This window comes from Staurois parvus, unplaced genomic scaffold (genome assembly GCF_062004578.1).
Source record: "Staurois parvus isolate SC_StPar_1 unplaced genomic scaffold, SC_StPar_1.0 ptg000207l, whole genome shotgun sequence".
NCBI classification, from domain to species: domain Eukaryota; kingdom Metazoa; phylum Chordata; class Amphibia; order Anura; family Ranidae; genus Staurois; species Staurois parvus.
In genome coordinates this window covers 2,511,779-2,539,636 of record NW_028318003.1, presented here as the reverse complement: position 1 = coordinate 2,539,636, position 27,858 = coordinate 2,511,779, and the positions used below count along the sequence as shown (strand labels likewise).

General features: G+C 41.1%; 1 protein-coding gene across 6 annotated transcripts in view; it reads left to right on the top strand.

The window, feature by feature from the left end:
- The window catches only part of GRIK4 (glutamate ionotropic receptor kainate type subunit 4), a 475,013-nt gene that overhangs the window by 26,088 nt on the left and 421,067 nt on the right, over nucleotides 1-27,858 (top strand). The window contains exon 2 of one of the 6 annotated variants that reach the window (XM_089678553.1): nucleotides 10,628-10,674. The exons of 4 other annotated variants lie outside the window; for them this stretch is intronic. The gene's annotated coding sequence lies outside the window, so the exon portion shown is untranslated. Of the gene's footprint in view, nucleotides 1-10,618; nucleotides 10,675-27,858 lie in introns of all 6 variants that reach the window. One more of the 6 variants, XM_089678552.1, reaches the window with a different exon arrangement.

Sequence of the window (27,858 nt, the reverse complement as noted above, 5' to 3'; positions counted from 1 at the left end):
TGATGTTTAATAGTCTATTCAGGCTGCACCTTAATGTGCACTAAAAATGATGTGCTTTTGTTAAGAGTATGCAAATCCAATTGTATTGTGCTACAACTGCAAACCTAAAAAAGCAAAATCTTCACTTGCAGAGATGTTTACCTCAGCCAGAAGCTCGACACACTCATAGATGCAGGAATTGATTGTCACAGTATTTTGATCTTTAAAATGTACAGCATGTTCTAATTATTTGCCATAAATGTGAAATGTGTCAGTGTATAGCTTATATAGTATACAGCGAGATGAAAAAGATGAAGTGCTTGCAATTTGAAATAGTTAGATGCCTGGCTATATCAATTTTTTTAGAAAGATACAGTTCAGATTTTTTTTTAAACACAATTATTAACCATACTCTGTGGTACCTTTCTAAATGAATATACTTTCAAGCTACATATTTCCAGCACACTGAAAGATTTACAAGATAAGTGCTGTAGGTTTTCATCTTGCCAACTGTGCTTTAAACTTTACATACAAAGGAATACCATTACAAATATGGCAGCTGGAATATTTGTGTTTTTAGGATGAAAAATGTCAGCCCCCAAAATGGTCAGATATGTCACCCACCAAAATATAGACGCACAATTTTTCCAACATTTCTGGAATGACTTTGCCACAACACCGACATTGACTGCAATAGTAACTTAGAGATGCACATTATTATCATTTACAACTGTATAAGTTTATTTCCATGGCAGTGCTAGTTTACTGCATTGACTCGCCATCTTTAGGGTCCACATAAATGGACAGGTCTCATTGAAAGCAGACATATAAAGCCAATGTTTGGATGCAGCATACGGGTGGTGAGAGAACAGTCACTTATGGGTCACAGAGATACTTTGATATTTTAAGAAATATCTGCAAACAATTACAATAATTTCTGATGCTTGATATGGCTTGTCATATGCACGGGTGCTAACCCAAGCACTTTTGAATTGTTGTGATGCTTGGGTCATTGGAAATGGCAGAATGAGGTGTTCAGTTAGTGTCAGGGAAAGATTGTTTCGGACTGGCAACCATTGGCTTCCAAAGCCAACATACATGTCTATTAAATCAAGGTAGAAAATGTAGCTATGCTGCAATACATAAAAATCAAAAAATGTGGCGCTACTCATAGAACTTAAAAAATACTAATAAAAAAATATTATTTTAAAATATATATAACACATACAATACACCTCGTAAGATGAATATACATATAATAATCAAGTGGTCATAGTGATCAGAAAATATATATTAAACTAATAGCATAAAAAACATAGTGTATAAATATAGTGTGTAAAGTGTATTAACAATCTTTGTGAAAATTTCTAACACATGAAAGCAATAAATAATTATAATAATTAAACTGTGATCAATCATGCAATTAAGGTGCAAAAAATGTCACACTAAAACACAAACAAAAATAAAAAATGTGTAGACAAATGTCCAATGGGTGGGTGACACCACTACTGCAATTGCACGCACACGTGATCATAAAGTGACTCCAGGTGCAGAAACTCCAACACACGGCTAGATTAGCCTCTCACCTCCAGGCTTCGACCCGTGAAGGTCAAAGCGTATAGTGGGATCAAACCCTCAAATCCTCTCAGCATCTACAGATATCCACTGATCCACTTTCCCCATCCATAGATATCCTTCTCTAGGGGTCGATAATCAAGCAGTGGCTCCTATTTCTTGCCTGGATGATATCATGGCCCAAGGAGTGAGCTTGGAATCCTTAGTCCTAGATTACCCGCTTCCCACCCGCAATGTACTGTGGCCAGCACATAGGAGCCACTGCTTGATTATCGACCCCTAGAGAAGGATAATAATAGATGTATAATAGATGGTGTTGTTGTTTCAAGGTGGAAGATATGATGATACTTGAGCAAAAATGAGCCGCATGATTGAATTATCAAAAAGAATCCTTTACTGCGCCAATGCCACAAAAAAGCCCAGGTAAAATATGCACCACAACACCTTGACATGCCTCACAGCTTCTGACACACTGTAATCTAGAGTGATGAGACCAAAATAGAGCTTTATTGTCACAATCATAAGTGCTATGTTTGAAGAGACAAGAATACCATCCCCACTGTGAAACATGGTGGTAGCTCACTGATGTTTTGGTTGTGTGTGAACTCTAAAGACACAAGGAATCTTGTGAAAATTGATGGCATGCAGGATGTTATCAGAAAATGCTGGCAGACAATTAGCATTCTTCTGCACGAAAGCTGCTCATAGGATGCTCTGGGACTTTTCAGCAGGACGATGACCCTAAGCAAAAGGATAACTTGATGCTCCAGTGGTTACAGCAGAAAAGGTGAAGGTTCTGGATTGTCCACCACAGTTTCCTGATCTTAATATCAAAGAACCATGCTGGGGAGATCTCAAATGTGCGGCTCTTGCAAGATAACGAAAGACTTTGCATGACATGGAGACATTTTGGGCCAAAAGAATTTGGGACCTTATAGACAAATATTACAAAAGACTGCATGTTGTCATTCATGCTAAAAGAGGCAATACACAATATTAAGAACTAAGGGTATGCAGACTTTTGAACAGGGGTAATTTAGTTTGTTTATTTGTTGACATGTTTTGTTTTATGATTAGGCCATTCTGTTATGACCTACAGTTAATTATGAATCCCATAAGAAATAAAAGAAATGTGTTTTGCCTGCTCACTCATGTATTCTTTAAAAATGGTACATACTGTTACCAATTCTCCAAGGGTATGCAAACCTTTGAGCACAACTGTATATTGCTCTTTGCATTACGGTATTAGTCTGCTTTGGTATAAATTGTAGCTGCGTCTCGTGTGTATCCGGTACATGTTAATTCTAAATGGTTAAAATGTGTAACAAATTGTTTGGTTTTTCCCTGTAACAAATCAGTAGCTAGCTTTTAGTAAGCTTTAAAAAAATAGGGCCAAAGAGCAAAACAATCAATGAACATGCCAATCAATAATCAATAAAAGCCATGTTGAAGGACAGGACTCATAGGTTATATCTCTAGACCATCTTTACTGCATGTCTTGTAGATCCTTGGCTTACAAAAATGAATGTTCTGTATTCATTCGGTACTTATATATGGCAAACATGGAAAGTTTTGAGACTGATCAGTACTCAAGTGCACCTTATACCCAAATATGAGGGTCACTTATTAAATATTAATTATCCCTTATTGCAAAATGTTGCACTCCATTTTGAGAGAAACAAAAATTTGTGCAGAAGTTAAAAAAACATACTTACATTACACACAAAGTCTGTTCTGGAGGGGGAGATGTTATGATCTTTCTGCTTAGATCTACCTGGGAATGCTGAATATCCCAAATCTCCAGGAGTATCTTCTTGAGATTTGAGACCTTGAGCATTCTCGAGGTCTTATTGGAAGGACTGTGGTGCCACCATTGCCTATACACTGCAGGCAGAAGCCAGGTGTCAGCTAAGTACATTTTTAAACTTTTCTTAGCAGGTTTATTTGTTTTGTACAGTTGCTTGTAGCATTTTTCCAAGGGGGTAATTATTAAGTGGACTTTATCTTGTGGGTTCAATGTTCACTTTAAGATTTTGCTCTTACTAGTTGAAAATCATGCACTTAGGCTCCATTCACACTTGTGTGACTCCAAAGTCACACGATTTCCAATACAACTTTGGAATGTGACTTTTAAAGTGACTTTACACTCTCTGGAACTTATGCCACATAAAATCACATCAAAGTAGTGCGAGAACTTTTTCAAAGTTGCTGTGACCTTATAGATAGTTCATAGATCTGAATGAGTGCCATTGAAAACAATGGACTGCAACTTGTCATGTGACTTTGTATCCAAAGTCGCATGACTAGTCGTACAAGTGTGAACGGAGCCTAAATGTACATATGAGCAGGGCAGGTTGGATTGGGTTCCTGTGTACTCTCCTCAGGCATTTAGCCTTTCACAGTTGCTGCATTAGAACCTGTTCTTCAGGTGTACAGTATATTAATTCAGATCCCCCACATAGGCGATACCTCCCAAAATATTTTTTTTTCTGCCAGGCAGCTAGACATTCCAGATCTATATACTAGAATACAATCTCTCACAAATGAGTGTACAGATAAAAAAGTATTCTTTATTACAAAATTCATAAGTTCTTATAATTCTTATGTATTATAAAGAATAGCAAGCTCCACACCTCCCGGAAAAACATTTAAAATGCTAAATGACAAAAATGTATCTCCCTAATAAATAGTGACAACCCACATAAGGTAAATATTTTTTTAAATGACTGGTTATGGACCCAGGTGTGTGTTTCAATAGTAATGCATATTAATATAATAAACATTAAAATGCATGTACCGTATTTTTCGCTCCATAAGACGCACCTGACGATAAGACGCACCTAGGTTTTAGAGGAGGAAAACAAGAAAAAAAATATTCTGAACCAGTGGACTACAGTCATAGTACAGGAAATGACCAGAGACTGCGGACATACTACAGGAGATGACCAGAGACTGCGGACATACTACAGGAGATGACCAGAGACTGCGGACATAGCACAGGAGATGACCAGAGACTGCGGACATAGCACAGGAGATGACCAGAGACTGCAGACATACTACAGGAGATGACCAGAGACTGCGGACATACTACAGGAGATGACCAGAGACTGCGGACATAGCACAGGAGATGACCAGAGACTGCGGACATACTACAGGAGATGACCAGAGGCTGCGGACATACTACAGGAGATGACCAGAGACTGCGGACATAGCACAGGAGATGACCAGAGACTGCGGACATACTACAGGAGATGACCAGAGACTGCGGACGTACTACAGGAGATGACCAGAGACTGCGGACATAGCACAGGAGATGACCAGAGACTGCGGACATACTACAGGAGATGACCAGAGACTGCGGACATACTACAGGAGATGACCAGAGACTGCGGACATAGCACAGGAGATGACCAGAGACTGCGGACATACTACAGGAGATGACCAGAGACTGCGGACATAGTACAGGAGATGACCAAAGACTGCGAACATAGTACAGGAGATGACCAAAGACTGCGTACATAGTACAGGAGATGACCAGAGACTGCACATATACTACAGGAGATGACCAGAGACTGCAGATATACTACAGGAGATGGCCAGAGACTGCAGACATAGTACGGGAGATGACCAGAGACTGCAGACACAGTACAGGAGATGACCAGAGACTGCGTACATAGTACAGGAGATGATCAGAGACTGCAGTTGTACTACAGGAGATGGCCAGAGACTGCAGACATAGTACAGGAGATGACCAGAGACTGCAGACACAGTATAGGAGATGACCAGAGACTGCGGGCACAGTACAGGAGATGACCAGAGACTGCAGACACAGTACAGGAGATGACCAGAGACTGCGTACATAGTACAGAAGATGACCAGAGACTGCAGATGTACTACAGGAGATGGCCAGAGACTGCAGACATAGTACAGGAGATGACCAGAGACTGCAGACACAGTATAGGAGATAACCAGAGACTGCAGGCACAGTACAGGAGATGACCAGAGACTGCAGACACAGTACAGGAGATGACCAGAGACTGCGTACATAGTACAGAAGATGACCAGAGACTGCAGACATAGTACAGGAGATGACCATAGACTGCAGACACAGTATAGGAGATGACCAGAGACTGCAGATGTACTACAGGAGATGGCCAGAGACTGCAGACATAGTACAGGAGATGACCATAGACTGCAGACACAGTACAGGAGATGACCAGAGACTGCGGACACAGTACAGGAGATGACCAGGGACTGCAGACACAGCACAGGAGATGACCACAGACTGCGGACACAGTACAGGAGATGACCAGGGACTGGAGACTGTCAGGGATTCTGGGCGCTCGGCAGTGCGCGCATGCGCAGATTGCCGAGCCGGCGAGCACAGAGTCCTCGGCGATCGCGGCGGCGGCCGTGCATGCGCACTAGCGATCATGGCCGCACCAATGGGAGAACAGGGCGCTCTATTTAAACCTGCCCTGTGCATCTCCAAGTTGCCGCAAGGTCTTGTTCCTGTTCCTGAGTACGTTTCCTTGTTGCCAAACTCTGCCTGTTCTGATTTATGCTGACCCTCTCCTGCTCTGACCCCGGCTCGTCCCTGACCATCCTTCTGCCTGATCCTCGGTACCACGCTGCCCGCTACCTGCTGAACCTGGCTTGTGACCCCGACCATTCTCTGCTTGCTCCTCCTGTACCACGCTGCCCGCACGATACTGACCCGGCTAGTCTGACCTCGCTCACTCCTAGCAGTCATCCATCCATCCCGCTCGGATCAGGACCTGTCATCCCCTTCACAGCAGGCTCATCCCGGACACACACCCTCAGCGGGACCCCTCTGCCACCGTCGGGGGTGCCCAGGTGGCGCGACCTGGTTCCAGTCTTGCACCAAGTCCATCCCCACCATCAGGGGCTCTGGTGAAAAGGCAGACTGGGACTTAGACTCCGCGTCCTGGGAAACCCCGTGCTGTGGACCACTAGAGATCCCGTTGGGCGGAGCCTGACACAGACACAGTACAGGAGGTGACCAGAGACTGCAGACATACTACAGAGGATGACCAGAGACTGCAGACACGGTACAGGAGATGACCAGAGACTGCGGACACAGTACAGGAGATGACCAGAGACTGTAGACATGACACAGGAGATGACCAGAGACTGCGTACATAGTACAGGAGATGACCAGAGACTGCGGACACAGTACAGGAGATGACCAGAGACTGCGGACACAGCACAGGAGGTGACCAGAGACTGCGGACACAGTACAGGAGATGACCAGAGACTGCGGACATACTACAGGAGATGACCAGAGACTGTGGACATACTACAGGGGATGACCAGAGACTGCAGACATGGTACAGGAGATAACCAGAGACTGTGGACACGGCACAGTTGATGACCAGAGACTGCGGACACAGTACAGGAGATGACCAGAGACTGCGGACATACTACAGGGGATGACCAGAGACTGTGGACACGGCACAGTAGATGACCAGAGACTGCAGACTCGGTACAGGAGATAACCAGAGACTGCGGACACAGTACAGGAGATAACCAGAGACTGCGAACATAGTACAGGAGATGACCAGAGAATGCAGACATAGTACAGGGAATGACCAGAGACTGCAGACACATTACAGGAGATGACCAGAGACTGCGGGCACAGTACAGGAGATGACCAGAGACTGCGGACATAGTAGAGGAGATTGCCAGAGACTGCAGACACGGTACAGGGGATGACCAGAGACTGCGGACATAGTAGAGGAGATTACCAGAGACTGCAGACATGGTACAGGGAATGACCAGAGACTGCGGACCTTTGGGGTGCAGGGGGGGGAGCTGGTACCCGAATTTGACAGGTACCTGCTCCCCCTTTTCCGTGGAGTTGTCTTCCCTCCCTGTCTTCTTGGACACGTGACAGGTCCCAGAAGACTGCCTCACCATTCAAAGCACAGCGCTTCTCGTGCATGCGCAGTGGGCACCTGGCTGTGATGCTGCAAGCTGTCACAGCCAGGTGCCCACAGTAAAGATGCCGGCGCCAGGGAGAAAAGACGGTGATGATAGCGCTGGAATGAGGATCAGGTAGGACCGAGGAGCACAGAAGAGCTGAACAGCCGGCCCGGTATTCTAACACAGCGGTGGCGGGAATACCGGGCCGGCCGCTCCATATTCGCTCCATAAGATGCACAGACATTTTCCCCCATTTTTTTGGGGGGAAAAAGTGTGTCTTATGGAGCGAAAAATACGGTAGCTAAAATATTCCAGGTACAAATTGCATGTTTTATTGCTCCCATGCTTCATTGAGTAGGGATAGGTAGATCTGCTTGGATTTGGTTTGCAAACAGTTTTTCAAATTTTGCTTAAAGTTTGAAGTTCTCAAACTCTGCAATGAACTTCACAGAAGTCCATGTAGAGAGAATCTTGTTGTTTATTTTTGCCCATTTGTAGGGCTAATAAGCAAGTTGTTGCTGGACAAAGGCATAGAAACCAATGCTAAAATAAAATAAATACATAAATATATAGATACAAATGTAAAAAGTATCTCTATACAGAGTTGTCAGCTCTCTCTAACAGCACACACTGACCATATGGCTGCTGTGATCCTACCCTTTTGTTGAAAGGGGGCTGGGTTATCCATTTTTTTGAAATTATTGGCTCTTGACCAGGGAAAAGGCTATACATTATACATTATCACTTCCTGACATCATTGTTTACTACTGGTGAATTCTGTGAATGATCACAAAGGTCACATGGTACAAGGCCATTCACAACAGCCTTGTACCAGGTGAAAAGATGTGACCAATTACAGCTCTCACAGTATTTCTCTATGGCTGCAAGAATGCAGCCAGAGAGGAGAAATAATTGCTTTTATAGCCTTTATGGGTGTAAAAGCAATCAGTGTAAAAAAAAAATAGTTGATCACCCCCTACAAGTAGTAAAGTGTCACTATGGTGACACTGTACTGCTGGGGTGAAGGTATGTAAAAAACCCCATAAATAATAATATAAAAAATATAATACAAATGTAAAAAAGCAATGTTTGAGAAATTATAATTGTTTTTCTATAAACTGATTTGCGTTATTTTTTTTTTCCAAAAAAGTAGCAGAATAAATGTTGGCCAAGATTTATGAAGAAAGATTACTTATTTGCAAAATTTTATAAGAAAAACTATTTTTTTTTCTAAATTTTCAGTCTTTTTTCATTTATATAGCAAAAAAAGAAAAATGTCAGTGGTGAGTAAATACTAAAAAAAAGTTATATGTCTCAAAAAAATTATAAAAATTTGGGTATAGTGTTGCTTGACCATGCAATTGTCATTCAAAGCATGATAGCGCTGAAAGCTGAAAATTGGCATGGACAGGAAGGGGGTGAAAGTCTCTGGACTTCAAGTGGTAAAGATTGTTCCTTTTTTCTGGTGGTAAACATGCAAAAGGCAACAGTTTACCATTTGCAAACTACACAAATCTCAGGGATGCGCTATTAACCCATGGTGAACTCTATTAAAGTCTATAAGTATTGAATCTTTTTATTTATTTCTGCCCATTTGTAGGGATAATAAGCAAACTATTGTCAAACAAAAGGCATGGAAAGTCATGTACTGCAATGGGGGATATGTACCAATGTCCAAATTAAAAAACATAAAAAAACAGTATCTCATTCTACTCAGAATTGTCAGTTGTTCCTAACAGGTCCAGCACACACTGAAAATATGACTGCGGTGAACCCATCCTGTTATAGAAAGTGGGTCTGGGTTGTCAATACATGGTTCTTGTGATCCAGCTGACTAAAGAAAAAGCTGCACTGCACTATAGGCTGTTCCATATTTTTGATGGCAGACCTGCAAACATTTTGTGCAAGAGTGAGCAATTTGTGAACATAGCAAATCCCAGGGGTTCACCATGAACCATCACACTTACAAACAGCATGAGAGACAGATCACAGTTGTTTAGAGCGTTTTCTGCCACAAAACACATTGACGATGTCTTATATAATGTGAGTAAAAAATATTGAATCAATGCAGAATCCATTTCTCAGCTTCTCCTTCATATTTGGGCGTCTCTGTTGACACTAGTTTCTCACCTTTTGAGGCTCATAAACTTCTTTTCATGAACACACCAGAATCCTGAGACCACAGAGCGTAGGATCATCCGGATCACCCCACTGAACATCGAGAGTGACCGTACTCTGTGCAGGGAAAGACATATTCCCTGCAGGCTTTCACTCCAGGCTGGACGAAAAACAGCTCCTCAAAAGGGGGGATGAATGCCAGGAAGAGGGCAGGGGGTTTAATGAGTTGGATAAATTCTCAGTGGTGCAGCACTCCTCAGACTGGGAAATCATCTAAACTGGGAAGGAAGCACATAGGTGGCGCAAACAGTGCATTATCCAAGGTTTATTATAAAAGAAAAAAGACAAAAAACATACTCACAAAATGAAGAAAATGTTAAATCCTGATGGCCTACAATGATGACAGGGTGTCATACTGGTGGTACGGACACCACAATGATGGCCTACAATGATAATAGGGTGTCGTACTGGTGGTACGATCGGCCCTCTGATGAGTTTCGGGGACTTCCGCTCTTAGGAAGGGGGTACGTCCCCAAAACACGTCAGCAGGCCGACTACCACCAGTTGGACACCCTATCATCATTGTAGGCCATCATTGTGGTTTTCTGTACCACCAGTTGGACACCCTATCATCATTGTAGGCCATCATTGTGGTTTTCTGTACCACCAGTTGGACACCCTATCATCATTGTAGGCTATCATTCTGGTGTTCGGTTTTTACATTTTCTTCATTGTGTGAGTATGGTTTTTTGCCTTTTTTTCTTTTATAATAAACCTTGGATAATGCGCTAGGTGTTTGCGCCACCTGTGTGCTTCCTTTCACTCCAGGTTGTCTGATCCCCCGTTAAGGAGCTCAGCAACCTCACAGATGGGAGTACACCATTGCAATTTACCTTTTCATCATTATGTCATCCAATTATCTGTCAAACTACTACACCATAAGGAACTCTCTGACGGCCTCTGTCTCTTTTTTCCTTTTTTTTTCTCTTTATCTTTGGAGGTACCCCAGATAAACCCATGGAAGTGGCAGTCCTGACTCTCATCTCTATTTATCAGGTAGCTTAACAATATTCAGCAGTTGGAAATGCCTGTGAGAAAGCTATGCAGTGCTTTGTATTGCTTTTTATTAAATGCCAATGTACAGAGAGATAAAGTGGAAATGCATCTACAAAGCAATGTATATGGTATTAGATTAAGGCCAAGGGGTCTTACTGAATATTATTTTATCCCAAAAATACACTTTGTCATGTTTGTAATAGTGTTTAATTGCCTAGAATATTTAAAGCTGCTAATTGTGAACATGTGATACTATTTAAATCTCATTTTCCTGGAGTATTTCTAAATACCTACACTATCTAATTCAGAAGCTGTTTTGCGGTATAAAAAATACATATTAAAGTGCATCATGCCATATTTAGCGTGTTGTAAGTTTATAGTGAGGGAAAAAACCTCCATATGATTTTTAAGGCTTTTATACAGAGACAATAGTACAAACAGTGTACACATTGCATCCCACCACAATAATTACAGCCATCTTTAATCTCAATATTGCATTCTGTCCATTCTAATGGCTCTTTTGCAATAGCAAACAGTTCACAGAATTCCAAAAAATGTATCCTACAGCTTAGACTGCAAATATTCAACTTGGAGATCTGAGATCTGAATCCACTGCTTTCCGATTCCATCAAGGACAGAATGGTGACAGTGCTGCGCTGCCTGCACTCTTTCTTCTAGTTAGTCAGCCATGGTGTTGGCAATAGGATTGTTTGTCTTCTCTGTTTCCCCCTTAGTACTAATTATATGGAATATTTGTAGATGTATGGACTTTATTATTGTCTGAATAGAGGAATCACATACACAGTCACTGCTCTTAGCTAGTGCCAGAGAATACAATTTGGGGGATACCATATAGGAAAATATCATATGTTTGTGTAAGCAGTGTTTTGACAGTAATATTGGAATGTTGGACCAATTTTGGATCAAATGTCAAGCTATCTATAGAGCTCCCTCAGAATGCATTAATTGGGAATGCAGCCTATTGACCTTTCTGTCATTAACAACTGTGCCAGTTCTGTAATCTTTGTTCCCAGATATATACTAGTAGTGGGTAAAGGAGCTGTTCACTTCCTGAAGCCTCTTATACAGTAGAATTCAAATGGAATGCGTGTGCAGATTCCTAATGCCTGCCCAGACTTCCTGATGCCTACAGTAGAGTGTATTGGAATGAATAGGTCAATAAATACAAGTGCTATGTGAGTCATTCTCTGTGTGCTATGCGGAGCTGTCTCAAAATTAGTGCAGACTGCAGCATCTGCTTGTATTTTATGCAGCAGTTCAGTTCATTTCATTTGTTGTCTTAGATTTAGAGCTGGGAGACAAAGGCCAAAGCCATAATTTATTTGTACATGATCAACGCGTAATAACATAGCAGACATATTTATTTTCATTAATAGTATTTATTTATATTATTTTCATTTTCTTGCAAAAATGGACCTGCAGATTATATTTTATGGCTGGAGAGATGCAGCATCTGCTATTCTTAAATAAACTCACATTATTCTCAAGTGTGTCATGTCCTTGGCAGTCAACCACACATAGGATAAATATAGGTCTATCCTGAAACAAAAATTTAAAATAAATAATGGACGGATGCTTAGTGTATTGTAAGATTTTATTGAAATAATGGAAAAATAATATAAGATTTCAGTTTATAACATTTTTTTTTAAGCTTAAATACCATTAACCAATACCATTGCTGTTTAGGCATCACTTTCATTAATTACATAATCATTATCCTGGTTGGTAAATATATGTATAAAGGAGCCAGTAACTAAAAAGCACTTTGACATGTGGGTGTTACTTTTTTAGATAAAATTACATGTATCTTCAAGTCTGTCTTTTTTCAAATCAATTTTAAAATTGAATGTTTGTCTCTATTGGGAATGTCAGTCTGGGTAATTAGTGTTTGCGCACAAAACATAGTCCAGAACTCCTGAATCCATTCAGTTTTCTAATATGGTTCAGAACTTAAAGAGTATTTTTTTAATGAAAAGTCAGCAGCAATAAATGCTGTAGCTTCTGACTTTTAACAGAGACACTTACCTGTCCATGGATCCAATGCTGCCCGCACCGGACTGGGTTTTCGCCAGTCTTCAGGTCACCGGTGCTGCCATGGTAACTGTGGGAAGTTGGCTGTGACTCCTTACAGCTTCACAGCCGGCTCCCCTTTGTACATAAGTGAGTAAAGTTGCAAGGAGGACCTGTGACATGTTCCAAGAAGTTAAGAAGTTACAGGTGGGGGGGAGGGGGGAAGAACTTCCAGTGGGATCGCCTAGGTAACTCCAGACCCCCCCCAAAAAAAAAAAAAAATAAAGTGGAAGAGGAGGGGGAAGAGGACAATTAACGGAGCTTACCTTTTAGGGTGAAGTTCTGCTTTAAAGTGCCAAAACTGAATATTCATATGTGTGGTATGAAATAGAGCAAGAGCCAAGTCACACCAGCATACTCTGGTATAATACTCAGCTGAAAGTGTGTGTTGGTAGTTGCAAAGTTTACATGTTTACACTGTGCTGCGTTTTTACGCACACCACTACACATATATGGTGCAAACAGTTGTTTTTTTAAGTGCCCTTGCATTGAGCCTGCATTAATCAGAGCTGATTAAGTGTCATTTCTAACTATCACTGTGTTACCAACAAGCCTTTTTCTGAAGCTAGGACTTGCACATGGGAATCCAGTCTGCTGCTCTACTTATGACCCAGTTCAGTGCTGACACTTTGTTGGTGTCCTTGCTTCATTTGGGCTTTGGGGACTTACTTCAAAAGTATACTCATTGAGGTTTTCATTTGTATGGCACAGATTATATATTGATTTATATAACATATGGACTACGGTGCGTATATCATTTTGTGTTCTTGCTATGAGACTGTCTAATGTAGCCTTTGTCAACCTTTTCAACAGCCTTTAAAATAACTTTCCAGTCTCAGGGAACCCCTTCTAGAAATCACTGTATCTACAACCCATGATACATTAGCGTGATGGTCAGAGGGAAGAATGTTCCTTACATATATTGGGAAAAATTACCCCCTTACAGATAAAAAGATCAATGGTGTCAGTGGGAGCTTATTTGAGAGGCAGAAATTGCTCATTGCTCATGGAACCCCTAGCAACCTCTGGAGGAACTCTGGTTGAGAAACACTGGTCTAATGCATAAATGGGGTATAATGCAATATATTCTACTAAGAATATCCTGTTGTTTTGTTCAGTGTAGCAATGTACGTAGTTTCAGTTTTTCACTGTGTTTTATAAACAGTGATATTACAATTCATGTAGTTTATTTTACAATGTATTTTTTATTTAAAACACAGTCACTGAGCCTAAGCAACACTGAACACTGGCATTTGTATACATATGAACTATAAAGCACAATGTGAAAATAATTTAAGAATTACTAATAAAAATTGTTTTGGTTGATTCCAGTATAATCAAAAGCAGAGTTAAAAAACAAATCCGTTCAGTTCCTAACTGCTAAAAAAACATATGAAATTGTTAATCACTTTGTATTCCCTGGTAGAAACATGACATGGCACACCAACGCTCTGGAAAAGAGATGTGAAAGGAGAGCAAGCTAGATAAACTCCATAAGTCTGGGTATTGAGCACTTGAGCTGCTAAGTCTGTATACCTCTTATTGACCTGAGCAGTTTTTACATTTTAGCTATGGTCTACTGATTCAGTAATAACTTTATTACTGCTTAGAATACTGAAATAACATATTTTTGAGGGCAGGGGAGGGAGATGAACATAGCATTGTTTTGGCAATAATCTCTGTACAAACATATTTTTTTTAATCTAATCTAAAGACAAAAATAAGCAAAGGAAACAATCTATGTGCTTACCTGCTACTGTAGATGAAAATTGTACATTTTACTCAGCATTTTCAAAAGGGATGCACATTTTTGTGCTTTGCGGGAATGTGTGCGATTTTGTGTGCATCCCTCACCGCAAAAATGTGGAACTAGCTTTAGGGCTATTATGAAAGTAAAAGAAATGATTAGTGGTTTGTACATAGTTTCTCTCTAACTAAACAATTAGTTGCAAGCTTCTTCCCATACAAGGTATGCCCAAGAACTTTAGATTATAATTTTACACATCACATATCCAGTATGGATAACACACACACACACACACACACACACACACACACACACACACACACACTAAATATACACTCACCGGCCACTTTATTAGGTAAACATTGCTAGTGCCAAGAAAATATCCCCCCATCCAGGATGGATCCATGCTTCCATGTTGTTTTCACCGAATTCTGACCTTACAATCTGAATGTCGCAACTAAAATCGAATGTCCATTCTCCTCTGACCTCTGAAATCAACAAGGCATTTCCATCCACACAACTGCTGCTCACTGGATATTTTCTCTTTTTCAGACCATTCTCTGTAAACCCTAGAGATGATTGTGCGTGAAAATCCCAGTAGATCAGGTGGGAACATCTTAGTATATGGTACTGGCAAATTTGATTTTATTGAAGGATGAATGGAAAAATGTACCAAGACATTCTTGATAAACATTTGCTGCCATCTACTAGGATGATGAAGATGAAACAAGGGTGGACATTTTAGCAAGACAATGATCCCAAACACAAAACCAAGGAAACTCAATTGGCTTCAAAGAAACAAAATAAATCTGCTAGAATGGCCCAGCCAATCACCTGACTTGAATCCAATAAAAAATCTTTTTAAAGAACTAAAGGGTTCATAAAAGAGACCCACAGAACCTTCAAGCTTTGAAGACTGTGTGAGAGAATTGGCCAAAATCACACCTGAGCAATGCATGCGACTAGTTTCTCCATACAGGAGGTGTCTTAAAGCTGTTATCACCAACAAAGGATTTTGTACAAAGTATTAAATAAATTTCAGTTAGCGTGTTCAATACTGTCTCCCTGTGTCATTCCATTTTTATTACACATAACTTAATTTCTGAACTCATTTGTTTTGATTTGTTTGTATGTATGGATTGCATGGGTTGCCACTGACATGTGGTGAAACTTTAATGTCAATAGCACCTTTAAAAATATATTTACTGAGAAAAGTGGTGACGTGTACTTATTTTACCCACTGTGTGTATATATACAGTTGCAAGAAAAAGTATGTGAACCCCTTGGGATTACGTGGAGTTTTGCATGAATTGGGCATAAAATGTGCTCTGAACGTCATCTAAGTCACAACAATAGAAGAACACAGTCTGCTGAACATAATACTACACAAACATTAGATGTTGCCATGGTTTAATTGCACATAACATGTAAACATTCACAGTGCAGGGAGGAAAAAGTATGTGAACCTTTGGACTTAATAACTGGTTGACCCTCCTTTGGCAGCAATAACCTCAACCAAACGTTTACTGTAGTTGCAGATCAGACCTGCACAACGATCTGTAGTAATTTTGGACCACTCCTGTTCACAAAACTGTTTCAGTGTAGCAATATTCTTGGGATGTCTGGTGTGAATCGCTCTCTTAAGGTCATGCCACAGCATTTCAATCGGGTTGAGGTCAGGACTCTGACTGGGCCACTCCAGAAGGCGTATTCTGTGCTGTTGCAGCCATTGTTTTGTTGAATTACTTGTATGCTTTGGGTCATTGTCCTGTTGCATCACCCATCCTCTGCGGAGCTTCAGCTGGCGGACAGATGGTCGTACGTTTTCCTGCAAAATGTCTTGATAAACTCTGGAATTCATTTTCCCATCAATGACAACAATCCGTCCAGGCCCTGGAGTGTTGTGTGTTCTTCCCAAACAACTCAATCTTGGTTTCATCTGTCCACAGTATATTTTGCCAGTAGTGCTGTGGAACATCCAGGTGCTCCATTGCAAACTTCAAACGTGCTGCAATATTCTTTTTGGACAGCAATGGCTTCCTCCTTGGTGTCCTCCCATGTACTCCATTCTTGTTTAATGTTTTCCTTATTGTAGATGTGTCAACAAAAATGTTAGCATGTGCCAGAGATTTCTGTAGGTCTTTAGCTGACACTCTGGGATTCTTCTTTACCTCATGCAGCATTCTGCGCTGTGCTCTTGCAGTCATTTTTACAGGACGACCACGCCTAGGGAGAGTAGCAACAGTGCTAAACTTTCTCCATTTGTAGACAGTCTGTCTTACCGTGGACGCATGAACATCAAGGCTTTTGGAGATACTTTTGTAACCCTTTCCAGCTTCATTCAAGTCAACAATTCTTGATTGTAGGTCTTCTGAGAGCTCTTTTCTGCGAGGCATGGTTCACATCAGACAGTGCTTCTTGAAACCAGTAAACCCAAAACAGGTGTGTGTTTTTTAAGGGCAGGACAGCTGTCAGCAACACATCCAATATCATCACACTGATTGGAGTCAAGGTTGGCTCACTCCTGGCTCCAATTAGCTCTGGGAGAAGTCATTAAGCTAGGGCCTCACATACATTTTCCTCCCTGCACTGTGAATGTTTACATGTTATGTGCAATTAAACCATGGCAACATCTAATGTTTGTGTAGTATTATGTTCAGCAGACTGTGTTCTATTGTTGTGACTTAGATGATGTTCAGAGCACATTTTATGCCCAATTCATGCAAAACTCCACGTAATCCCAAGGGGTTCACATACTTTTTCTTGCAACTGTATACAGTGAGGAACAGAAGTATTTGAACAGCCTGCGATTTTGCAAGTTCTCCCACTTAGAAATCATGGAGGGGTGTGAAATTCACATTGTAGGTGCATTTCCACTCTGAGAGACAGAATTTAAAAAAAATTCAGGAAATCACATTGTATGATTTTTAAAGAATTTATTTGTCCTGTACTGCTGAACATAAGTATTTGAACACCTAAGAAACAGCGGGAATTCTGGGTCTCAAAGACCTGTTACTGTGCCTTTAAAAAGTCCACCTCTACTCCACTCATTAATCTAACTTAGTAGCACCTGCCTGAGCTCTTTAAAGACACCTGTCCACCCCACAGTCAGTCAGACGCCAACTACTACCATGGGCAAGAACAAAGAGCTGTCAGAAGACACCAGAGACAAAATTGTGGACCTCCACAAGGCTTGAAAGGGCTACAGAGCAATTTCCAAGCAGCTTGGTGAAAATAGATCAACTGTTGGTGCAATTGTTAGAAAATGGCAGAGGCTAAAGACGACTGTCAGTCTCCCTCGGACTGGGGCTCCATGCAAGATCTCACCTCCTGGGGTATCACTGATGATAATAATGGTGAGGATTCAGCCCAGAACTACAAGGGAGGAGCACAGTTTCAAAGCTCACTGTCGGTAGAACACTGTGCCGTCATGGTTTCAAATCATGCATTGCACGGAAGGTTCCCCTGCTCAAGTCATCACATGTCCAGGCCTGTCTGAAGTTTGCCAATGACCATCTGGATGATCCACAGGAGGCATGGGAGAAAGTCATGTGATCAGATGAGACCAAAGTAGAACTTTTTGGTCTAAACTTCACTCGTCGAGTTTGGAGGAAAAAGAAGGATGAGTTGCATCCCAAGAACACCATCCCTACTGTGAAGCATGCTTTGGGGGTGCTTTTCTGCGAAGGGGACAGGACGACTGCACTGTATTAAGGTGAGGATGAATGGGGCCATTTATTGTGAGATTTTGAGCAACAACCTCCTTCCCTCAGTCAGAGCAATGAAGATGGGTCGTGGCTGGGTCTTCCAACATGACAACGACCAGAAGCACACATCCAGGATAACCAAGGAGTGGCTCCGTAAGAAGCATATCAAGGTTCTGGAGTGGCCAAGCCAGTCTCCAGACCTAAATCCAATAGAACATCTTTGGAGGGAGCTGAAACTCAGGTGTCCGTTTATGAACCAGCAGTAATAGATCACTGCTCAGTTCTCCGGCATTCTCGGAGAACACAGTTCTCCTGTGAATGCCGTTTATGAAGCATATGTAGATCAGTTCTCCAAACAAAGGGAGAACGGTCTACAAACACTGGAAAATGACTGATTTTACTATAATCTCACGAGATTACAGTAAAAGATCAGTTTACTAAGCAGAGGTAAATTATCTCTGCTTAGTTTGCGGTCCCTCCGATTCTCCAGCTCTGGGCTGCAGAATCTGGAGGGAGAACACAGATCTCCAGTGAAGTTCTGAACATGTTCTCCTGAGTGTCATAAACTGTGAATGACCAGAGAATAGCAGCAATCCTCTGAATCTCAGCTATTCTCTGTGTCATAAAAGGACACCTCAGTGTTGCTCAGCGACAGCCCCGTAACCTGACAGATCTAGAGGAGATCTGTGTGGAGGAGTGGGCCAAAATTCCTGTTGCAGTGTGTGCAAACCTGGTCAAGAACTACAGGAAACGTTTGACCTTTGTAATTGCAAACAAAGGCTTCTGTACCAAATATTAACTCTGATTTTCTCAGGTGTTCAAATACTTATGTTCAGCAGTGCAAGACAAATAAACTCTTTAAAAATAATACAATGTGATTTCCTGAATTTTTTTTTAAATTCTGTCTCTCAGAGTGGGAATGCACCTACAATGTGAATTTCAGACCCCTCCATGATTTCTAAGTGGGAGAACTTGCAAAATCGCAGGGTGTTCAAATATTTCTGTTCCTCACTGTGTGTGTGTGTGTATATATATATATATATATATATATATATATATGTATGTATGTATATTATATATGTATATATATATATATATATATATATATATATATATACATATGTTCTATTATAGTGTCAATTCAATCTGTACATCTTTCACTTTAGGAAAATATAAAAAAAATGTATACAAGAATCAATATAATATAATAGGCAATGAAACAAAAGGTTGAGGGCCTGCCGGGCAAATAAAATGTTCAGAAGGATATCAGCAGTGGAAGCCTATATCTTTCTTTCAGGATAGGTTTCCTTTTAGTTTTAAAACTAATAAGTTGCTTTTCATGTTTTTAATGATGTCATCCTGGGAAATCAGCTTTTAGGGTAATAAGCTAGTAAAACACTACGTAGAAGTAGGCATAGTGCAATGGGTGTAATCACAATACACTGATGATCACAGAATATCATGGATACAGCACCATAGACACTAGGTATGTGTAATGGGGTGTATCCCATTACCTCCATGTGTCTGCTTTTGCTAAAAATCTTCCCCTCAGTACCTTCTAAGAGCTGCCAGATACCATTCTCAGTGGCTGTCTTCCAGAGCTGTGGGAGTTAAAATCAGCCACAGCTACAGAGAAAAGTTTTCTTCATGACTGTATCAGACTGATGACCTAATCTTTGCCTAGGCAAAGTCACTAAACTGAATCCCAATGGTTGCTGTTGAATTAGTAGAGCTTTTTAGAATAAATACAGTATACTGTTTCTATTTACTGTATTATGTTAAGAATGTATGCATACAGACCTCTACATTTTTAAATTGCTTTCAGAAGTTCTATTGCACAGTTATAAAAGCAATGGAGCAGTAGGATCCCTTTGGTTGTTGCTGTAAATATAAAAACACTTCCAACAACAGCATAATGTCAGTAGGGTTTGCATATCAAGACGTTTGCATATCAAAACTCAGGTTTTTATTTTTAAAAGTTTAGAGTAACATCCTATGTGTGGCCAGCTGTATTGAGTACTGGGAAGCCCTTTTTTTAATATGTGTGTGTGTGTGTGTTATTTGCTGTGACTTGTGGTAGTCATGTTTGTCTTGTCTCTACTGATTATAAATTGATCTGAGTGACTGCCACTTTCTGGTTTTGCTGTTTCCATTAAATTGGTGCACTTTAGGTCTCTGACTCTGGGCTTGTACCTTTAAAGAGGTAAGTTTGATCTTAAGCTATTGATGTATGCTGGCTAGTTGGATTGAGCCGTGAGGAATATTTGTCTTGTTTTTGGGGTCAGGGAAGGCCTACACATATAGGAGTCCATATGTGAGGGCTTGTGGGCATCACTATGTAAGGTTCCTTAGTACATGCCCATGTTGCTGAATATTCTAATTATGTCCACGTTCCTGTTGTTCTCATCCCAGTTTCTTGATATGATGCAAACGTTGACTCTTGAGCCTTCTCTGGCATCACGTTCATTGGCTTATCTGCTCTTTGTTTGGCGTTAGCTACTTGTCTGATATTGACCTTGCCTTGATTCAGGACATATGTTTTGCTACCTCTTCTGTGTTTCTGTGAAATCCCTACATGGCTCCTGTGAGTGCCATTGGGGAAAACCTGGAGGTGCTTTCTTGCATATCTTCCTTGAGGAAGCCTACTTCTACCATTGGTAACTGCTGTCTGGTTAATCTTGCAGACCAGCGCCTGAAGACCAAGGCTCATGCTAAAATCTTGCAATTTTTCACAAGTGAGCTGTTACTAGATAATTTCTACAGTTCCTGACAGTCATCCACTGTAGACGGAACATCTGCCAAGCTAATTTGTCATTAATGCATTCCAACAGGCTTTGCCAGAAGCTAGTCACATATGCTTAGTTGTTCCAACACTGCTTCTAACTTGTAAAAATGCAATGCTTAAAATCCCACAGAGAGGGAGCTTTTGTGTCTAATGTGCAAACATAGTATTGTGGAAGCACTCAGTACTAAAGGTGTGAGAGGTAGCCCTGCAAGAGCCTTGTCAGGCAGCAGAGAAATAATGTAAGCCCCTATAAAATTGTTCTTAGTTGAAGTTCAAACTGGATTTAACACCGATCACAGCCTATGACAGACTTTGGGATGATCTGCATGCTTGTTCTGAGTAGACAATTTATGAAGTATTAAAAGTCAAGAAGTGGTTCAAGCTTGACTTTTTGTCACCCAGGATTTTATTGTGCAGCATTACATCCTTGGCCACTGTACAGGTCAGCCACTGGCATCCTAGCAACCAATGACATCATTATTGTTGATAAGGAGGATGTTGGGTGCTGACATGGCATCCTTGTTGGCCCTTCCCCTGACCCTCTGTCAGCACTGGGGTCTTGTTAGCAGAGAGAGGGAGAGAAACTGGAGGAGATCAGAAACACTAGCATACTAGTCAGTACCAGTGTGCAAAGGTGGAGGAATAAATTACCTCTAATGCTGGGTGGTCCATATGTGTAGATGCTGCTGTGATATGTAAAATGATTAGTTTTATTTTTTTACATTTTAGAATGGGGTTCCTCGAGATGCATCATTTTAAAGTGTGCTTTGACTGAAAAAAGGTTCCGAAACAATGGACTGAAGAGTGTGGGAGGAATGGGCTAAAGCTAGTTGGATATTTTCTTTGCCTCCTGCAAATGTTGGACTTAGGGAGATACTGGGGAAGGTTTACTAAAACTGGTGCACTCAGAATTTAGTGCAGCTGTGCATGGTAGCCAATCAGCCTCTGGCTACAGTTTGTTCAATTGAGCTTTGACAATAAAGCCTGGAAGCTGATTGGCTTCTATGCAGAGCTACACCAGATTTTGTACTCTCCAATTTTAGTAAATCAACCCCAATGTATCTGTGCGTTCTCAAATAACATAAAGAATACTCTAACTCACTGCAAAGGATAGCTGTACTTAAGCTGTATTTTTGATCCTCAGGTGTCTTCCTTAAAGTGATAATAAACCTTCATTTTTTTTTATTAAAACAACAAACATGTTTATACTTAACTGCTCTGTGCAATGTTTTTGCACAGAGCAGCCCTGCTCATCCTCTTCTGGGGTCCCCCACTGGCACTCCAGGCTTCTCCTTTTTGGCTGGCGCCCCCATGAAAAGCTGCTTTCCATGGGGGCACTCCTGCGGGCTTGCTCTTGAGCCATCCTGTCTGCGTCTATTGATACAGAGCGGGCAGCTCAGCCCTGCTCCCATGTTACGGCATTTGATTGACAGCAGAGGCTCCTGCTGCTATTAATTTACCTAAGGAGGAGGGAGACAGTGGCTAGAGCTGCTGTTCTTGTACACATCGCTGGATCGGATCTGGCTCAGGTTAGAAAAATGGGGGAGGTTGGGGGGAGCTGCAGTGCAGCAGGTTTTTCACCTTAATGCATAGAATGCATTAAGGTGAAAAACCTTAAGGCTTTAGAACCACTTTAAAGACTTAACCTTACAACCTCGCTATAGCTGAATGACGGCTACAGTGTGGTTGTCCAGTTCTGGGAGGGCATCATATGACGTTCTCCCAGAACTCACCCCCTGTACCCAGCACTGTCATTGATCACTGATTCCGTAGGACACAGCTGATCACATGACTAGTTAAAAGGCCAATCACAGCGGGCTTTTACCACATGTTCAGCTGTGTCCAGTGTCCAAATAAATACAGTTGCCGGTTATTGGCAGCAGTTTACTCACACTGTCACAGCGTGAGGAAAGTACTGCTGATAACCAGCAAATGTCACGGAGGACATCCAAACTGATAATCAGTGGGCAGTAGTGCCGCCCATCAGTGCCACCCAACAGTGCTCAGCAGTGCCACCCACCAGTGCCCAGCAGTGCCACCAATCAGTGCTGCCCAGCAGTGCCGCCAGTAAGTGCCACCCATTAGTGCCCATAATTGCTGTCTGTCAGTGCTCATCAACGCACATCAGTGAAGGAGAAAAATTGCCTGTTTGCAAAATGTTATAATAGAAACAAAGAAAAAAATTCATTTTTTTTTAATTTTTTGTTATAGTGCAACCCCAGTGGTGATTAAATACCACAAAAAGAAAGCTCTATTTGTGTGAAAAAAATAATTATAAAAATTTCATATGATTACAATGTTGCTTGACCGCACAATTGTCATTCAAAGTGCAACAACACTGAAAGCTGAAATGTGGCCTGGGCATGAAGGGGGTTAAAGGGCCCGGTAGGCAAGTGATTAAAGACTGGAACCTACACGTAGGGAGATTTGAGTAAGGAGTCAAGTCTGTACCACAAACTCCGTGCTCATGAGGAGGTGGCTGTCATAATACCAAAAAGAAAGCCACAACTGAAGTAGAAGGTCAATTAAATTCAGCTCAGTGTTCAGTTTAAGCAAGAGAATCTCCTAATTCAGATAAAATCATAACCTATTTATGATTCTTGTCCTGACCAAAGTAAAACAGAATTCAACATCAGACAAAGGTTCTATTTATTTATATATATTTTAATCATAATAACTGCCTCAGATATCATTATGAGCTTGATAAAAAGCAAAAACATAAGTTACAGGTCAAACACAGTTGGAAGAATATGTTTTGCATAATATTTACATACTGTTCAACATCAAGAAATATATGCAGTAGAAACACACAGCTGTTACATTTCCCTAATTACATATTGTTTTCACTTTCAAAGATTCTGAAAAAAGTAACAGCAAATTCTTGAGATAAGGGTGCATAATAACATTTTGCTGTTTTCTTTGTAAAATGTGCTTTGCATTGTTTGAATTTAGTAAATAAATACTGTGAGAATTGTTTCAATAGACATTTACTCAATACAAGAGTTTGATCACACCCATGTATTGTCCTTAGTGGTTCAATACAGCACACTGAAAATCATTTTTTTTCTGGGCTGTGCTCCAGGACCCAGTGACATCTTCCCATTACGAGTGGCACCTGGCTTACACACAAATGCCTTACACAATATTTCAAACTTGTAAAATTTAAATTCTTATGTAACTAATATATGCAGTATGATAATAATTTCATTAATGCAGTGAGAGGGAGAGGGGTGACAACTCTTGAATAAGATTTGAACTTGAACTATGGTCTTTTTAGCAGTAGCAGTTGCTACACCATAAGCATTTGGTTGCATGAGAAAGGGCAGTAGGCATGCATCAAGATACTGTGGTGAACTCTGCTGACAAATTGATTGAATTGAGATGTTGCACAGGCCAGGAATACTACTTCTCACTGCCAAAATGTGTTGTTGTGCATTGTCTGTCCAGACACAAACCTTGAGGCAGCACAACAGCCAGTCAGCAAATACGGTGTGATTTCTCTCTTACATTTGATTGCTGAGGACTAATACAAATATCTAATATTATCTCCAGGTGACAGGATGCATCAGTCTCAGTAGGGCTGATTCACTAAAGGCGAATAAGTTGTTTACTTTTGCAAGGAAATTTTAACTTTACAAGGGAATTTTTGCCTTAGGCTACGTTCAGACTAGCGTTGTGTGCAGGCAGCAGAGAGGCATTTGAGAAGCATTTTTACCGCTTCCCAAATGCCTCTGACAAGTCTGCACATTGTAGCACATGATGCTGTTCTAATGGGAGTGTTAGCGTCATGTCGCGGCAAAATGGACGCCCCTCTGGTCGAGTCAGGAGGCGTTGAAGCCTCCTATTCTAGTCTATGGTGCCGGGCGTTTGCGGCGCGGTTGCGATGCGGTTGCGGGGCGTTTGCGGAGCGGTAACACCATTTAAACTTCATTATAGGCGTTTGCGGAGCGTTTTTAGCGTTCGGCAAATGCCTAGCAACTGCCGCTAAACCGCGCATACGGGGTTTGCGGAGCATTTGCTGAGCGTTAAAAAATGTTCCGCAAATGTCAGACCAACGCTTGCCAAACGCGATAGGGGCGTTTGGCAAGCGTTGGTAAAACAGTCAAGTGTGAACGAGCCCTTAGATTAGCGAAGCTCTGCTGACTTCCAAAATCCACATGCAAGCACATTTTTTAACCTCCCTGGCAGTATTCCCGAGTGTAGCTCGGGGTTGACTTTCAGTACCAAAAGCGGTAACCCCTAGCTACACTCAGGATTACCCTGCACTGCAGCGTTGCTCTGGGATTTCCTCTTGCACTTACCTTGTCCTTCGCTCCCGTGATGTCCCCCCTGCAGCATCCTTGGCCATCTCCGCCAGCCGATGCCGGCATGCATCTTCCGGGTTCTGGTCCCTGCGAGTGTCAAAACGTACGGGACGTACGGGGGCCGGAACTGGCGGGAAATTTAAAAATTTTAAAAAGTAACATTCTATTTTGAAAAAAAGTGTTTTTCTTATAAAATTTTGAAAATAAATAATATTTCATCATAAGTCTTGGCCAAAATTTATTCCGTTATCTTTTTAGTAAAAAAAAATAACCCAAATTAGTTTATAACCAAAAACTACAATTTTAAATTCTTTTCACATTTTTATTTATTTTTTTATGTTATGTTTTTTTTTTTTTCACATACTGTCACCCTATCAGTACAGCGTCACCATGGTGACACTGTACTACTTGTGGGGAGTGATGAAGATTTTTTTACACTGATTGCTTTTATACCCATAAAGGCTCTAAAAGCAATCATTTCTCCTTCTCTCTGGCTGCATTCTTGCGTCCATTGAGAAATACTTTGTGAGCTGTGATTGGTCACAGCTTGTCACATGGTACAAGGCTGTTGTCAATAGCCTTGTACCATGTGATCTCTGTGATCATTCACAGATTTACATGTAGTAAGTAATGATGTCAGAAGTGACATCTTGCTTACTACTCTGCATGTGATCACTGATTGGTCAATCAGTGATCACATGATTGGGACCTCGCACAGAGGTCCCATACGACGTTCAGTGTTCTACTGTGTTCGGAGGACACAGCGGGCACTGGATCGCAGTGCTGCGTGCTCCCAGGTAGCGCGCACAAGCAGGGGGCGGGGAGTCCATTTATAAACGGCCACCGGACCCTGCACTGCCACCGTCTGGCCGTTTATATACAACGGCCAGACAGGAGGTGGTTAATAAGAGTTAATAGACACCATGCACATTCTTCAGTTTCTAAATCATGGCGAAAGGTTATTATTTCAGATTTTAAATGTGTTGACACAATGGTGCAATAATAAAGATCCACATAGCAAAATTATTATAGGTCACTCTGGCTTTTTTTCCTCCATCTAAAAGTCAATCCCATTTGTCATCTAAAACTAAAACTAACTGGAATGTTCAAAGCAACAAAATTAATTACAGAACATTGGGATGCTTGTGAACCAGCTTCTTGGTGTTGCCTTTACCATTTAGCTTATATACCTGGATAGAAAACTGGTTACAGGAATCCGCCCGGAGGTTGGTGATATGTAGTGTATCTTCTGAATGGTCTGGAGTTGTAAGTGGACCCCAAGGCTCTGTCCAAGGACCAAATTATGTTTAACTTATATATAAATGATACAGAGGTAGGAATGAATATCAGTGTTTGCTGACTATACAAAGCTAAACAAGGTAACAACCTTACAACAGGATATGGCAGCCTTACAGGAAGACCTTGATAAAAAAAGGTGTGGGCACTTACATGACAAATAAGGTTTAATATTGGTAAATGTACAGTAATGCACTTGGGGATTAAAAATATGAATGCAAGTTACATGCTAGGGGGAAAACTTCTGGGGAATCTACAATGGAACAGGATCTGGGGGTCCTAGTAGATCACAGACTTAGAAATAACATGCAATTCCAAGATGCAGCAAGCAAAGTTAGCAGACTATTAGCATGCATTAAAAATGGTGTGTACTGAAGTGATAAAACTATAATCCCGCCACCATACAAATCTCTGGTTCAGCCATATCTTGAGTATGCCATCCAGTTCTAGTCTGCAGTCCTCAAGAGGGATGTGCTGAAAATGGAGAGAGTTCAGAAAGGGCAGCAAAACCGCTAAGGGGGCTGCGGACCTCAATTATGAGGACCAATTACATACATTAAACTTATTCTCCCTAGAGCAGAGATGTTTAAAAGGAGATATGATTGCAATAAACAAACATCTAAATGGTGATTCTAGCATAGGGAAAAAATTTTAGTCTCAGGTCACTTAAAAAGACACATGGCCATTCAATGAAGTTGAAGAGAAGTGGTTTATGGGTAGGGAGTTCTTAGGATGTGAAACTTCCTTCCACAATTGGTAATGTCAGCACCCCCTACTCGGAAATACAAAATCACGTATTTATATGTGATTTTGTGCAGCCCTGCCACCCTGTAGCAGTAGTTCTCAATGGAGAATATGGAATTGCACACTTTTTATACTGGATGAGTGTAGAGTCTATCAGCAGCCTTTTGGAGCAGCCTGCATCCAGCTCCTGACAGACTCTACACCAGTGGTTCTTAACCTTGTTGGAGGTACTGAACCCCACCAGTTTCATATGCGCATTCACCGAACCCTTCTTAATTGGAAAAATAAAATATGATTTTTAAAATTCAAAACATAGGTATATATTTAGGTATATATTTATACATAGGTGCACAAAATGAACAAAACCGTTAAGAACAAAGAGCAAAACCATTAAAACATGATTTTCACACAAAAACAAAAACATAATAATGAATATTTACTGCACGAATCATATGAGTCGAGTGTGGGTCTTCACCTCCGCCGAACCCGCGAGACTGACTCACCGAACCC